The 16,576-nt window shown below is 43.4% G+C and overlaps 1 protein-coding gene and 1 long non-coding RNA gene across 5 annotated transcripts in view; one reads left to right on the forward strand and one right to left on the reverse strand.

Moving 5' to 3' along the window:
* LOC116850924 overlaps positions 1-4,120 on the forward strand; it is a 77,044-nt gene extending 72,924 nt beyond the window's left edge. Inside the window, exons 3-4 of one of the 2 annotated variants that reach the window (XR_004379478.1) lie at positions 1,369-1,731; positions 2,094-4,120. This is a non-coding gene — a long non-coding RNA (uncharacterized LOC116850924). Of the gene's footprint in view, positions 1-1,368 lie in introns of both variants that reach the window. The other variant, XR_004379477.1, reaches the window with a different exon arrangement.
* LOC116850923 (POU domain protein 2-like) overlaps positions 1-16,576 on the reverse strand; it is a 138,723-nt gene that overhangs the window by 67,523 nt on the left and 54,624 nt on the right. The window lies entirely within an intron of this gene.

A 16,576-nucleotide genomic window follows, 5' to 3' on the forward strand; every position in this document is an offset into this window, starting at 1 on the left:
AGAGAGAGAGAGAGAGAGAGAGAGAGAGAGAGAGAGAGAGAGAGAGAGAGAGAGGGAGGATTCAGCGGGATGCAGGAGGGGAGCGAAGACAGACCGAGGGTGGTAACTGGAGGCTGCGGTTCCGCGAGAGAAAGAGAGAACGTTTTTCCTATCGAGAGGAAAAGGAGAGGCGGGAAAAGCGGTGGGGCTGAAGAAAGTGTAGCCGGCGCTAACTAAGGGCGTCGGCTAATCAATATCATCAGAGAATGGCCGCTGACCTCCATCCACCCTGCTAGATCGACCATTGTCCGGTATTCCGCGCTTCGAATGAGCTTCCACCGCGAATACGAACGATTCGATTTTTCTTTGGTCCTTTCCCGTCACGAGTTTAAAAGTGTCTAATTGCAAATGACCAGATTTTTAAAACGTAATTTTTTTACTTGTTATTATTTAAGTTTATAATAAATATCAAGGAGTACTAAATTATTATTATTGATCACTTTATAATAAAATTATGTGTTTAATACTTGATCTCTTTTTCCCTCTTTCTCTCTCTAAGAAACAAAATTAATGAATTTATCAGCTATTCATACTGTGAGACCTTTCGACGGATATTGAAAATCTCTTCGATGCCACTTCCACAAGGATATCTCGCTCGAGGCTACAATTCAAATACGAACCACGGTATGGAGCCTTTTTTAATCTCGTAGTGTTTGCATGGCCCCCTAGTTTCTTTCAATTCCACGGAGACAAACGAGAGTACCCTTAAGCAAGAGCGAGTTTGATGTAAAGTCATGATTGCGGAGAACTCAATTATCTGAGCTTTTGGAAAAATCGTATCGTGCATATCTTTTGATATTACTCGATAAAGAAATTATAAAAAGTATTATTGAATTATCGTCGTTTCCTTAAATGGAATTTTTGGTTAATATGAAATTAATCTTTTTTTAAACTGGAAGTTTCGATCAATATAAAATCGATCTAAAATTATAGAAAGAAAAGATATACATATCTCGACATAACTACTTTATGAATTATAATTTGAACGTATAGAAAATAAACGAATATAATCAATACGGAAACTCAAGAGAGACGGTTCGTTCATCGGTCTCGTCTGTTCATCGACGCGAGCCTTGCGTCGTTTCTTTCTCTCTCGCCCAATGAGGGTCGCCGCCACGTCCGAGCGAAAACCAGTCGCATAAACAGAGCCATCCATTCCGCGATTCACCTTCTCCTTTCCCTTCCACGCCGCCCGCATCAGAGATCCTTTTCCCTTCGTCCTTTGCATTTTCCCTCGCCCTATTCGTCCAACCCGGCGCGAACTCCATTCACGGGTTTATCACTGTCCAGATAACAACGATTTACCTACACGCGAACTCCTGCGGGTAGGGTTCCGGTAGTAGGAGGGTGCGTCTGGCGGGGTTGCGAGTAAGGAGGGACGAGGTGAGCCCCATGGCAAGGCTGTTGAAGGAGGCGAGACGGGCGGCCACCTTGCATTCGGGAGTATTTCACTTTAACGGCCCTCCAGGGGATTGGCTGACCCCGGCCGAAGACCCTTCACCGTTTCAGCATAATGGACCTCTACATTACTTATTCGTCCTGGCCAATGTCCTGCTAGCGGCGTTCGCGACTACGGCGAGGTCAGCGAGGACGAAGCCGCTCGTTTCCACGTTTCGCCATTTACGGAGAGCGATTAATCGCACGTCTCGGGAACGAGGATATAGAGTCGGACCACTACTATTATTTCAATTTGTAAGAGATCAAGCTGTAGAAATTGCTACCTTGACAATTAGAATCATTAATAAAGGAGATAGAGTAGTGTATTGAACCTGGTTCACTTAGTTAGTAAAGAAATCGCTCAGCTTTAAAGTTCCCGATTTCATTTGTCGGTCCAGTTTGCCTTGATATATTTTCTATCTCTCCTTACAAATTAAATGAAAAATTATCCATGAATTTAAATTGATATTACACATCTTGAAACTTAAGCGCGTACCAACAATATATAGATATAAACATCTTTAGACGTCATAGAATCTTTCTCAAAAAATATCGCGCATATTTTCTAATGTCTCCAATTTTTCCAACCAATCACATATTCCTGCCTTCTTCTCTAGTAACGACGACGACGACGACGAGACCATCTCTGCTGATTCCAACTTCCGGGTACCGTCCGATAGCACGGAAGAGCAACATGCCCCAAGCAAACCGCTTTCCCTGCGGCACTCGAAAGAATTGAAAATTCCTGCTCGTCCAAGGGTTGAGGAGGTCGACGATGGAGGGTGGTGACTGAGGGGAAGAGGGCGGCAGGCGGATGAAGAAAGGGGGGACGAGGAAGCGAACGCGGATAAAGCGCTCGATATAAGATTAATGCTAGAGGCCGCCGACCGGTCCCGCCGCACGTCGAGGGCCGTTCGACTATATACGACGGCAATGGTGATTCCTCTTTGAAGGTAGAACCGTGGGCAGTGGCCAAATTGAATCCTGCTTAGGACAGAAGAAGCGTCGAGAGAACAGCAAGACGAGAGAGAGAGAGAGAGAGAGAGAGAGAGAGAGAGAGAGAGAGAGAAAGCCGGCCCGGAGCCCTTTCTCCAATAAATAAATCGCCGGCCGTCCGTGGGTCTCCGATTTTCAGCTCGAGCGTACGGATTAAAATCGACCGGCCGATTTGTAGCGACGAAACGCCGGAGGTAATTGCACGATTATCTTGTTCCCGCATCCTCTCCCGATTTCGTGATTTTCCTGCTGCAATAGGAAGTTGCATAACAGAAAAGTAATTATCCATATCACGCCACTTTCTCTCAGACATGCTCTCCATATCATTATATAAGTGCATTATTTAAAATAAAATAATAAAAAAAAAAAATATTTCGAAAGCTCTCAAGATAATTAAAGGTGATATACAGTAATCTTGTTTTGATGAATTTTATGTATCTTAATTTTCCGATGTGTGTGTGTGTGTGTGTGTATGCATTTTAGAGATCACGAATTTTCATTTTTAACTTTATATTTTTAACTTTATATGTTGTGTAAGATTTTATAAGATCAATATAAAAAACTAGTCATTGTTTCAGGTTACTTCGTGTACAATGCTAAATATAATTAAATGCTGTGAATATATACTTTTAAATGCTGTGGATACACGTATGCATCCAAAAAATGTTCGGCGTAGATTATGGACACATATAAACCTCAAAATTCCTTCAACTTATACTCTAAACAGTTGCAACAGTTATCAACTGTTGCGATGGGCATTTATATTGACGTACATAATTTGGACGTATAAATGCACGACAGTCCAAAGTCCAAATTCCGTTCTTAATAATCGTTTTTAGAATGGTCTCTCAAAAGATCAAATACAACACTAAGGAATGAAATAAATAAATGAGAATATTCCTACATTACTCATTAATCCCAAAGTTCGATTGATAAGAAATCTAATAAAGAGAAACAACAGTAGAATAACAAATAGTTAACCAATATTTGTCAATAATACATCCCTCGATGCATTTCATCGAAGAAGTATATTATGTGCAAAGGCAAACGAACTCAATTCAATCGTCTTCTGATTAAACATTATCGGGAATAATAAAACAATGATATCGATTACCAAAACATGACGATCGCTTCCACCGTCATCACGGTTTAATTGCTTTTCATATTAATAATATATGTTATATATTATTGCAACATAATTTTGCTTGAAGAAATACGACACATCTAAAGTACAACTTTTCTTATTATCTTATTATCTTATTATCTTATTATCTTATTATCTTATTCTTATTATCTTATTATCTTATTATCTTATTCTTATTATCTTATTATCTTATCATCTTATATATATATATATATATATATATATATATATATAACAGAAAATTTATATTATCTATTTCGGAACTAAAATGAGAACTTATCTATACGTATATATTGACTTAATCGCTTTACTATCTTAGATTAAAATATCAATAGTCATATGTTAGTATTCTAGAAACTATATATCGGTACTTTCCGGAGACTAAGTCCAGCGGAAAAAAACTTAACGGCACACATACATAAATGTAACTTTTATAAACTGTAATATTGTTAATGATTATTTTAAAGATAATAATATGATATAATATAAGCAATACTATAATAATAACCTTTAGTATTTTGTGTAGTGCACGATTACTTCCTTTTGTTGAATTACTCTTTTAATTCCTCGCCGTTTTCTCGGGTTTGGTGGAAACTCAACGATGCTCGCGAGGGAGAAAGACAAAGGATCAGCGTTCGTCGAGAGTTTCCCTATTTCTTGCTGCCCTTGTCGGAACAACGATCGATAAAGCCACCCCTGTCTCCGCATTCTGGGTATCTTAACACTGGCATAAGCTTTTAAAGGTCCCAAAATTCACACCTATGCTGAACGTAACGACACATTCGCTTGATTTAGAATCAACTTCCCTTTTTTAACGCTCAATTTAATTAATTTAATTAATCACTATTCTCAAGAGAAATTTTCTTACAATTGATTTCAATGATTGATTTTCACTGATTGATATTGAGATTTTTGTGAACCAGATACCAAATTATAATTCCGCTCCATTGATTTCAAGTGAAGAAAATAAAGTTTTATTATCGATACCTATTTCTCTTCACCAATCGCCATCATGCTATGCGAGCTATCTAGCCTCGCCTTGCTCAATAAAAAACGTGAATAATAAAGAGACTCGGCGAAGTAGAAGGGATGGCTGTAGAAACGCGGCAAGGGTTGTGAGCGCAAGCGCGAATCCGCCCCGCGAGCAAGGGATGTCGGATAACCACCCTTCGGCATAACTCCTTTCTACCGACACCCAACCAATCTGCATGTAACCCGCGAAACGAGCCGCCATTTTGGACGAGGGTTTACAGTCGAAGGGGTGGAACCGCACAACCACTTGCTATGATTGATAGGAAACAGAACCAAAGGCGTAGAAGCTGAGGAGAAATTGGTTACGTGTTTTAGGCAGCGACCAATACACAAGAAAACTATTATCACGATAAAATTTTTAACTATATTTTTACGTAAAAAAGAAAAGAAGGAAGAGTGCCTTCGTTCACCTTTCCAGGCAGAAACGTGTATCGCAGGACACTGTGAGCACAGCTGAATGTCGTAACTCGTAGATCGTAAACGACACAGCGTTTCGGCACCCCTCTATGTACCACGTCGAAGACCCGTTCAAACAGACTCACAAAAGCGAGTTTCCAGAAACGCGCGCTTCCTCGCTATCTCATCACAGTCCAAAGGAAAAACGCATAAGTGAAGAAGACGACGGCTTCCTAGCTGTTTTACCAACACGATTGAGTAAAGGAAATTTACATATGCACGTGTACTTTAAATAATACTTCAAAGAAGTGTTATTTCGTCCCCAAACAGAAGAGCAGATTATTTCTCGGGTAAAGCCGCGTGTTATAATCCAAAGATTAAGTCACACCGTTAATCTTTCTATTGCACCCGAGCGGATCGAGAGAATGTACGTGAGCCGGTGGTTCGTTGCGAGCAAATCCGTGTCGTCACCGACGCGGCCACTCCAAAAGGGTGAAAATCTCGAAGCTCCCCGTAATAGGTGGAGTTTTAACGAGGGGCAGAAGCGGACGGCGCGGTCGGGGTACCGATTTTAAAATTACAATGGCAGACACACGTCGCCGGCGTCTCTACCCATCCATTCCGTTCGTCCCTCCTGCCTCCCCTTCAGGCACCGGCTGGCGGCTCCTGCCGCAGCATCTGCGTCTACCGCGCGCCTAAACGCTCCTCTCGCCTGTGCGGGAGACACGAGCCCAAAGACCCTCGAGCGCGTGCGTGAGTGCGTGAGATCCACACACAAACGCAGACGCAACGCGTACGTGCGTGGCACGCGGACGTAGCACGCGTTTCCAAAGGATCCGCAGAAGCGCAACCCCTGCCGCTGGTACCTCTGGGTGACACGGCAAAGAGAGAGCATGCACAGGGACGCAGTCTCCGACCACCCCTTCCTCAAACATTTTAAACTTTTTTTCGAGGAACCCCTCTGCACACGGTTGCGCTCCAACGACGCTTAGCGACTTCGCGTCGAAAAGGGCTACACGACGCGACGGCTCGCTACGCGCGCGCTACTCTCTCTCTACCGTTATGAAATTTTTTTCATTGGATTATGTCGAGCGACCCGCGCATGATCACCGAATATAGGGGAAGCGCGATTTGTATTGAAGATCGGAGATTTCGCTTCGATATTCCTTCAATTTGCTCTTTTGATTTCGAGTGACTTCATTATTTTGACAATTGCAAACTGACGCCGCGCGTATTTTACTCGTATCCTATTAATTCACTTGCGTATCAGTAATATCCGAACATATTGTCGATCAACGATACAGCAGGAAACGCTTGATCATTCCCCCGGACGAAACAGGAAGTGTACCGTGTTTGTGAAAAGTCAGAAACGTTTAACATTCACTAGTCTAATTGGCAAGTATGTATCCGGCAGCGCAACAGTGGAGATCAAAGCAACTATTAACAAGTAATGAGAATTGCACTTATTACCGGCGAGCAATTAGCTATGATAATTCGGCGGATATTTGGAATTTCAATCTTGATAGCCGTAATGGGACTTCCTGCTGAGAAATCGGGGCCTATTAACAGCAAGATGACAGAAGTATGTACGACACAGTACGTACACAGTACAGAATGAAGATGGATGATCGGCGATACGCAACGATATTGTTCCTATTGTGAAGAAATTCTCAAAATTCGTCCGCAGATTATACTACCAAAACGATACACAACGCCAGTTGCGAATTTTATTCTGACTGCAATGAGGTAAAAGAATCACACATTCCTCGCTTCTACGTCTTCGACATACCCGATGCGCGCCTCGGGTTAAAAATAAGCTAATTATTAAAATGAATGTTAATCGAAGGCGTCGGTGTTTCCCCGCTTTTCCCTTCGGTAGCGTAGCGAGTAAACCGCGTTCTTGGAAAAACACTATCGTTCAACCACTCTAATTGGCGTGCGGCATCGCGCAGTATCGCACGGCGCGCTTGCTCGCGTACGATGCGCCGCGAAATGATCGTTTAATGAGTAACGAGAGTCCTGGTGATTAACTATGGTAATACCGCGGATATTCTGTTTCGGTCGCCGCGTGAGCTCCCCAGGCATCGAGAGGTTTCACTTGTGTCCGGCTTTTCGGTGCGTGCGTGCATGCGTGCATGGGTGCATGCGTGCGTGCGTGCGTGCGTGCGTGCGTGCGTGCGTGCGTGCGTGCGTGCGTTTGCACTCGCGCGCTTGAGATCAAATCGTGTCTGCGGGCAGACGGTCGCGTATTCGCGATGCATTTATTATGCATTCGCCGTGAATAATGCGAGTGCACGTGGGAACCGTCGATAGCGCGAGGAAGAGAGTCCGCGCGCTCAGAGATGCCGCCGAGTGGGGGCCTTATTAAATTCCTCCTGGTTCCGTTCAGCCAATCGCCGGCAATCATCTCGGGCCCTCTTCTTCTCCCTTTTTCGTTCGGTGGCTAATTAATCTCTCGCCGGCGGTGCCCGTGTATCGTTGCGCGTGCACTTTTCCAGCCGGGCGGTACCGCGCGCACGCGGTTGTTCGCGTTTGCGCGGCATATTAATCAGTGGCACCGGCGGCCTCTGCGCTTTCGATGGAATCGATGCTTCGCGGTATCCACCGGAGGAAGATCGTTCGCGCACGAAGAGTGCGCGCGAATGCGGCGATAAACGCGATAAACGCCCCTCGGAGCGGCGTGATATCAAGGGTGAGTGAGCGCACGGCTGGTAATCAGGGATCATTTGTAAGTCAAATGCGCGATAGTTTGTTGATATACACCCGCACGCGTTAGTATTCCACGTGCTGGGCGTGATCGACGTCTGCGAACATCACGCGAGAGATACCTTCGATTCGGCTACCGTGATACACGTCTCGTAATAAGACGAGGGCGATCTGTTAGTCACGATACGTCTAATATATTCGTAATTAATAGATAACTTCTCTCCAAGACAAGCGAAAAGGAAGAAATCGCGGTAACAATGCACCCGTTCTTTTCACTTCTCCGCGTGCAGCAATCGTGACCTTTCAAAACGCGAATCGCGTCCCCCACACTTAGCGGAATAAATTACTCGCCTGTTTGTTCCTGGCACGTAAAAAGGTATGTTTCTAGGAGGAATTTTCTCGTAGTAATTTTTAGCCCCTTCGACCCTGTTAGCACTCCCTTCGCTACCTTCCGACCCGTTTGATCCCCGGCCGGCAGAGCAGCTGCATCTCCTGAAGCAGACCCCACGAGTCGCGGGACAAGGAAGCAACGGCGGCGAAGAAGCGCAAGCGGCCGGACAGACAGAGGGACATGAAGAGAGAGACCGGAGGATGAGAAGACGGAGGAGAAGAAGAAGAAGAAGTGAAGAAGGAGAGGGAACAAGAAGATGCAAAAAAAAATCGCCGCGGAGATCCTTAAAGCAAACTGCCCGCCTCAAAGAAGCCCGACTCGGCGGTCTGGAGGGGTGAATTCGTCGCTCGATAACCCGATTGGCTGGCCGTACCCGCCAATGCAACCGCGCTCTCACCGTGAATGCACTCACTGCATCGCGTCACTACTGACGCACATACGTCCGTGCATGCGTGCGTGCATGCGTGCGTGCGTGCGTCCGTACATGATGCGTGCAACGAGCGCGAGAGAGCGCGACAGTCCGCGCGAGCGGTGCATCCCGCGACGACGGCGTGCATACGTAATGCGTCGCGTGTAGACGCGCTCCGCTGTGTGATGCATGCGTACACGCATACGGAGCGTGCGTGCGGTGTGTCTGCGTGTGTACGGGGCCTCGCGAGACCGTCGCAAAAACTGGTAGCCGGAGCCGACCGGTCGCCCGCATTGCCATTGCGGGACCGCTCTCCTCTCTCCCGATACGACGACTTCTCTCGATCGTCCTGTTGCACTTTTGCAACCAGAGGGTGGGGTGGGGTGGACTTGAGGGCAAGGAGTCGAGGGGCGAACCGACGTCGATCGAGGGAGGACGGACTTTTCTCACGGCGCGGCCGATGAAGAAAGGAGGCGAAGAAACGAGCGAATGGAGGAGGACGTTTCTGAGATGTCGAGAGCGAGTCTCCTGGTGACGCTGAGGATAGTATATACGAAGTATTTCTCATTTCTCCTACGTTTTCGCGATGTTGATTCTTTGGTGTGGCTAGCGCTGGCTCGCCATCAGCCAGAGGGGGATTGCATAACGAGTTTTAAAAATTATTTTTACAAGGACGCAAGATATATCCCATGTGGAGGCGATTAGAGCGCATGGCGTGACTTCCGTTAATAAGAAATCGCTGTTTCCTGCAGATTGTTCACTTTTCTCGCAGCACTTTCTCTTTTTCTCGCCGTGCGTGAGGCATTAGAATGTTCCGGCGATTTGCATAAGCAGCACTGCCGGCCCAGGCCGCAATTTTCCGTGAAACATCCGACTTTTTGCCTTCGGCAGCTCTCCGCGTGTATAGCGCTTCGTATGCTCGAGTTAATAGCGAGAAATTCCCTACGGTCGAGAGGTGTACCTGTCCAATTCTGGAGTCGGTTTTACATACGTGCGATTTCCACATTTACTTATGCCACGGCGTTAATTATTGTAGCTCGCGAGAGGCGATTATCCTTCTCATATTTTCTACCTGCTCGTCTTCTGGCTGTCGTTCGTCCCGAGAGGTAATTGGCGTGACGTCGACGTTATATCACGTAGGAGATAAAATGTTCGCGAAACGCGGCGCTATTTATTCATTTACGCACGCGAGATTTCAGATACGATAGCCAGACTACGCTCCCTAAAGAAAGAAGAACACTAGAAGGAATGCGTATACATCACAAAGGTATATACGCAACATCCGGACTCTATTAATTCTGATACGATGTTATCATGTACAGAAGTAGCCAGAACTGTCCCGAAAGTTCACTTTATATGACATTAGACATCGGTTAGATTCCATGATCACACGAAAGCTTAATTGATGATCTAAAACAGGGAATACGATGAATCCTCGTGTACATATCCGTCAATCACGTATAGGCTTTTACGTGGGATTTCCAATAAGTTTCCAGATAAGCCAACGCTGAGGGCACACCTTGTTTTTACATGTTTAACAATCAATAATATTATCGTAGTGAATCAAACATCGTTGCGTGAGTTAAACTCACACATACATCGATAACGTCAGTGAACGAAAGAAAGACACGTAAGTTAGTTCTTACTGATACCTTCATGTTTCAAATAATCATCTTTCAACTACGATTCCGGAGCGTCTGATAAGAATAAATTAATAACACACCTTCTCGAACTCGTTTACGTATATAAAAACAACCGATTATTTTCCATGGCCCAAATTGATAACGATAAACTTAGATAAAAATATGTGACTCAGTCGACAGGAAATCGTCTAATTCCGAATATCAAATATCGTTGCGATATCTAAATATTTATTGTTGAACAAATCACACATGTATACCATTAATAATAATATTAAATTGATCTGCTAGGTTTTATCTTTGTCAATAATCAGCTCTGCTGCAATTGGAAAATTTATGCCATTTAACAATTCTCTTAGTTTTTAATTAAATCAATAATTCACCAGATTTAAACGCGATATCAATAGATATCAGAACTTAACCCAACATCTTGAAATTTCTTTATACTTCATAGCATTAGATTTTAAATGTGTTGTATCTGTTTTTATTGTCTTCTCATATGACCAGCTGGCATATTGATTGATCAAACGATAACTTAAATGAACAAAAGTTTTTACTTAACGATCACAGTGTGGCCACAAAATAGGACAAAGGAACAAAAAAATGGGTACGTCTCAGGGGTATTGATACATGGTCGCCCTATAATCTCACATTACTGTGGCCAATACCTTTTTATTCAATTGAGATCTCCATCGCGATACCATTATTAATTTGGAATCGATTCAATCACCGATATAACTCAAAAGAATTCAATACTTTACACTAATACTGAAGAACTTGTAAAAAGATACTATTTCTGCTTTTTCTGTGAAATTTGTAAGACGTTCCACTTTGATTAAAATTGTTACTACATGAGTTTAAGTAAAACGCTGATAATAATTTTGCATATAATTTCTCAGGGACTGATCTCGAGAAGATGATTCGTCAACACTTCCGTTACGTTCGAAAGTTGCTATCTGCTAGCATCGTAGCATTTTAAAAGGCGCGTAACCCCCTTTTCGTCGTACGAACTCCCCAAACGCGCAAAAACTGTGTGAAAAAGCGTTATTTCGGGGTGAAATCCAACGCTGCACGGTCGTTTTTTCTCTTCGCGAGCAGCAACCCCTACTTGAAAAAAGAGGCGAGAAGCCACGGGCGAAAGCATAGCGGGGTGCAGGTAAATTTTCTCGTGATTTTGGAAGATCACCACTCAGTGATCACGCACACATACGGGCACATGGCACGAAGGGGCGAGCTGGAAAGTGGGGATGATGCATATCCTGCATATTCACCGAATTTTTGTAAATCGCAGGGTACCGTGGAAAGAAAAAAAAAACAGGGAGAAGCGAGCGGAGAAGAAGCCATTCACCCTAAAAAGTTGGTAGCAGGGGGAGGCTAAGGAGGGTTCGCAACGGGTAAAACCGCCTGTTTTTTGAACGCAAATCCGACGATCCTTTAGAATTCCCGATTTCTGGGTCATGGGAAGGTACCGCGATGAATGCGTCACGTTGCCCCGATCTTGGAAACTGATTTTTTCTCCTTTTAATCTTCGTCCCCTCTCACTACCCCGTCGCTGCTACTTTCAGAATCTTCTTCGTCGTTGCGCGATCTCGCTCTACCTGTGCTCGTTCGATCGATTAATGCGACCCGTATCTCGAAAAGGGTTCTTTCCCAGAAAACAGAAATGACGAGAGACAGAGCAGTGAACTCACGGCTTGGATTGAACGCGGACTAGTAAGTTTCTCTAAAGACGATCTCGCGTCGGCGAAACATTGCGTGTAGCTAAAAACGTCCGCGTGCACATGAAATTTCGAGTGTTTCACTCTTTGTGGAAAATTTAAATTGTGAATTTCACTGTGACGAATTACATTAAACAATTGTCCGTCGATTACTGTAGGTAGTTCTCTTCGGTGTGATAAGAAGAATCTCGGTGAGTTCTACATTGTGAAGATGAAACAAGTATAACAGTATTTGATAAGCGACGAATCTTTCATGTTAGAAGAAAAATAACGATGGACGGAAATGCGTCTGGGAATTCTGCACGGTTGTGAGTCGCGGAATGGCGTTGTGCTAAACAATTTTGCGAACGAGTAACGTTTCGAGACTCGCAGGCTATGTAAACTACGTATTCACATATTCACATTCGCGTGCAATCCGGGCATGATAACGATCGGCACATTGTGCACGACGAGGAACTACGTATTGTGAATTCAAAATTGTCCCTGGCGACGCAGCGCTATATTATATATTATATATATGTATTATAATTAGACGTATACATTTGGTGCAGTGTCAGTTAATTACGTGAGATTATTACTGTGATTACCATGACAGCAAATACGGAAACACTGCGAGGAGCGAGATCGTGCCCGGGATAAGCCTGTAATTACTCCAAAGACACAATGCGAGGAGAAATTCCCAATTATTTTATAGAACTCCGTAATTGCCACCGTCGATAATGAATGGTTGACCTTTCGTGAAAATTTAGACGAGCCAAGAATCCCACATTTCGCGGATTCCACTCTAGTGTAATACGATATACTTGAAAATATAATGTTATCTATACATGCACGATTCTTTGCCGACAACAAATTTTCTTTATGCACGAACATATAACATTAATTGGCCATTGGTATGCAAGAATAATTCAATCTACAAAATTATGATTTGAGTTTTTGTTTTACCAATGGGTACGAAAAAGATTGTTTCTATTTTCTCTTAGTTGTGTCATTTTTCCTAGTTGCGTTTTTTACCTATTTTTTAAAGATTAGGCTTGTCAATGAAGATAAAAATTGACCATGCTTGACTTTTAAATGAGTACGAACAGAGAGAGAGAGAGAGAGAGAGAAAGAAAGAGAGAGAGAGAGAGAGAGAGAGAGAGAGAGAGAGAGAGAGAGAATCTATCTATATTTTTTTAAATCATATATCAAATATTTAATTTTCATATTTTCAAAATGCATTCTATGTGGATTGTTTATGCATAACTATGGCCAATTAGTAATTAGCAATCATATTAGGCACAATACTACATATTCAAGATGATCATAACGGTCACAGAAAATGAATCAGGAACAGAGCGTAATCGAGATCGTACTTCCGGGACGGGCGATCGTGCCGCCCAGAATCAACGAATATATCACGACGAATGTAAAATCATCGATTCCTCAATCGTTCTATCGAGGCACGCCGACGCACGGGAATTTTTCCGTATGTGAGAAGAGAAATTCGAGCCTACCGTGAGTTCCCAATGCATTGAAAGTGCAACCGAGCGGCCGCTCCCTCCCGTATATATTGAATCGTCATAAAGCATTCGCGTGCATCAGACCGGGCTCATTGTCCTGTCATTCACTCGTCATCCCCCGCCTTTTCTGACCGTGTCTATATATGCGTGCGTGTACGTATACGCGAGCGCGTGTGCACGAGCGGCTCTTAGATCGTCTCTCACAGAAAAAAAATAAACCACCCCTAATTCACGTTTTCCTCCCCGGCACGACGCGCCGCGTCTCTGTGCGGAGTACCGCGATCCTAAGCCAGGATCAAGACCTCCAAGACGTCATCCTTCTCTTCGTCGCTTTTTATAGGAAACTGTTGCGTTTAAGACTCGTTGGGATTAAGGATGTCGGATTTGAAATCGAGGATCCTACCGACGATTCGTTTCGCGGGCTGCTCTCGATGCAACACGATGCTTCATATGCAGTTATTTGAACAAATGTTCTGAAGACTAGCCGTGAACGCATGTGTGTGTGTGGCATACGATATCATTTTTAATATAAAATATATATTCACGAGAGAAATATTTATAAAATTGACGAATCAAAAACGAAAAATTATTGTAGTCAAAAGCTTCAAAGAAAGAATTTCATGTAAATATTGGAACAATATTTAAAGTTTAACATATTTATATATTTATATTTTTAATGTTGACATTTAACGTTTACATATTTTTATTTTTTATTTCTGTAAAAATAATTATAATTTTTTGGACAACCTATGGCTGATTATCATTGGCCTAACATTGCACTAAATATTTGAAATAATCTAACATCAAAAAGAGCATTTAAATGCTAGAAGAAGAGTCTGGAAAGAATAAAATAGCTTAATTATCAATTTTAACTACAAATTTTTTCGATCTATATTAACGGAGAAATCTAATGGAAACGCGAATCGGAAGATATTAAAAGGGAGATACGATGGGAAAAATTTATATTACGCGGCGATGATAAACGTCCTTTCATGTCTAAAAAATCAATGTGACCGCCTAGCACGTGTTGGAGTACGACAAACGTAAATGTGACTTTTCAAAATTCAGCTAGGGTGAATTCGCAACGAACAATGGGTCGCTCCACGCAGCTGTCCCGTCATTACCAACCTCGTCATCGTAACTCTTACTATCCGGATACTATTCGATCTGATTCTACCATACAATAGCAGAAAGTAGTGTCACGTAAAAATATATACTACTTTTCCAGGGATTTCTAAACAACCATTGATCAATTAAATTCATTCGATTATACTTCGAAAGTCCGTCTTCTTGCGTTCCTTACGAAACGAGGAAGCGTGCGGTGGCCACAGTTCGGCGACGTTGGTGAAATCAATTTCCAGCCAATTTATAAAGTCTTTGAGTACAGGCGGGTGGCGCCTTAAAAGTGCGTAAATAAATAGATTCGGACGTGGGCGTAGTCCAAGGATAAGAAGCGAGGGTGAGGCCCGTAGAAGCGAGACAATAAGCCCGGAGGGTCGTCGTCGAGAACTCAAAGAGTGCCCATGCTGCGACACTCGTCCGATAATCTAATAAAGGGGTGGTCTCCACTTTTCGCGCCCCCTCCCGAGTTGCGTGGACGTGCATTCCTTTTATCTTCTTCCTCTATTCTCCCAATATTTCCATCGCAGATGATTCGAAGGTAAATATTACCCCAAAAGATTTCGATGGCCGGCTGCAAATGGGCAATTTCTTGGCCGCCCTTATATTCACGCGAGACAACCGGATGAAAATGAGAAGTGCGAGATTTTCGCTCGAGTTCGTGCGAAATGCCCAGATGAGCTACGTTTCTCTTTTTAAAAGAAGCGAGAAATGCAAACTCTAGTGATGTCTGAATACGAAGAATAGAATCCAAAAGAATATTTTTGTTTTCCGCCATGAGATCATGTGTATTTTACTGTAATATAATTTTGCAACTATTTGCAAGCAATTAATAACCGATATATTCGATCTTAGCTGTTTTGAGGAGAAACGAGGCGTCTTAATCTTCGAGATAATTACACTGAATAGTTTTATTAATGTCATCTTTTTCTATTTTTAGAAATAATAAAAGGTCCTGCAATATGGGGTATGGTTCCTATATATTATAACTTTTTCCGCGTTCAGTCACTTTTTTATTCGGTGATGTCAAGCAACATATAGCGTTTCCGAGAGATACCTCCTACGGCATCTGATTCTGGTGGTCATTGGCATCGTTTCGAACGTGTTGCACGATACTGACCTCGTCCGCTGCAGGAGTTGTCAGAAAACTGCGGAACCTCCTTCCTCGCTAGACTGCAACCAACCCCCTCGAGTGCGGCCACGACGTGTAATTGAATTGGGTTCTGGCTTATTCCAAGCAAATACACGGCGCGCCTTCCTTTCCTTCCTTTTGGATACAATCTTGGATACGCGTGGAAAATTTGCGCCTAACAAGATCGAGTGCGAAACATACTTACTAAACGAAAATTTGAATTGGAAATCCGACAACGTTTCACATCGGGTACAGGAACGAGAGAGTGAAATCTTAAGCAACGAATTTCTATAAACTATTTTTCATATCTGTTATTTTAATAAGACTTTAATCTCTTGACAAATCTTGAAATTATAATGAATATAAGTTTTAAATATGATAAATATGAGTTTTTACTTTCGCGAAATATGTAAAACAAAATTTTCCATGTTGCGCATACCAATATTATATACGATGATCACTCGCATTAACGTTAACTTACAGGAACAATCGCCGCCGTCGCCTTGCGAAACGAATTCTCGCGAGATAGAAACAGACGCGACGTGTACGTGCGCACGAGATACAAGCGAGGAGGAAGGGAGGAGGGTAAGAGGTCTTTCAGGAACGAGAGCTATTTGCGAGACTCAATGGAAGAGGGTCCTCGAAAGGGGGCGTCGGGCGGACGCCCTCCTCGCTATATCGACCGCCGGCTCCGCTCGGCCATTCCGCATTTTAAAGGGAAAATTTCCGTTTATTCGGGCCGGCTTCTCCCACGGAATTATTCGGAGGAGCTCGCCTCGCGGATAGCAGCTCAGATGGAAAATAACGTGACCTTTTGCTCGTGGCAGGTCTCCCGGGAGCTGAGCGAACGTTCCTCTCCTTCGCTTCTCTCTCTCTCTCTCTCTCTCTCTCTCTCTCTCTCTCTCTCTCTCTCTC

This window comes from Odontomachus brunneus, unplaced genomic scaffold (assembly GCF_010583005.1).
Source record: "Odontomachus brunneus isolate Ranch 3 - 2012 unplaced genomic scaffold, Obru_v1 Obru_scaffold_160, whole genome shotgun sequence".
Lineage (NCBI taxonomy): Eukaryota > Metazoa > Arthropoda > Insecta > Hymenoptera > Formicidae > Odontomachus > Odontomachus brunneus.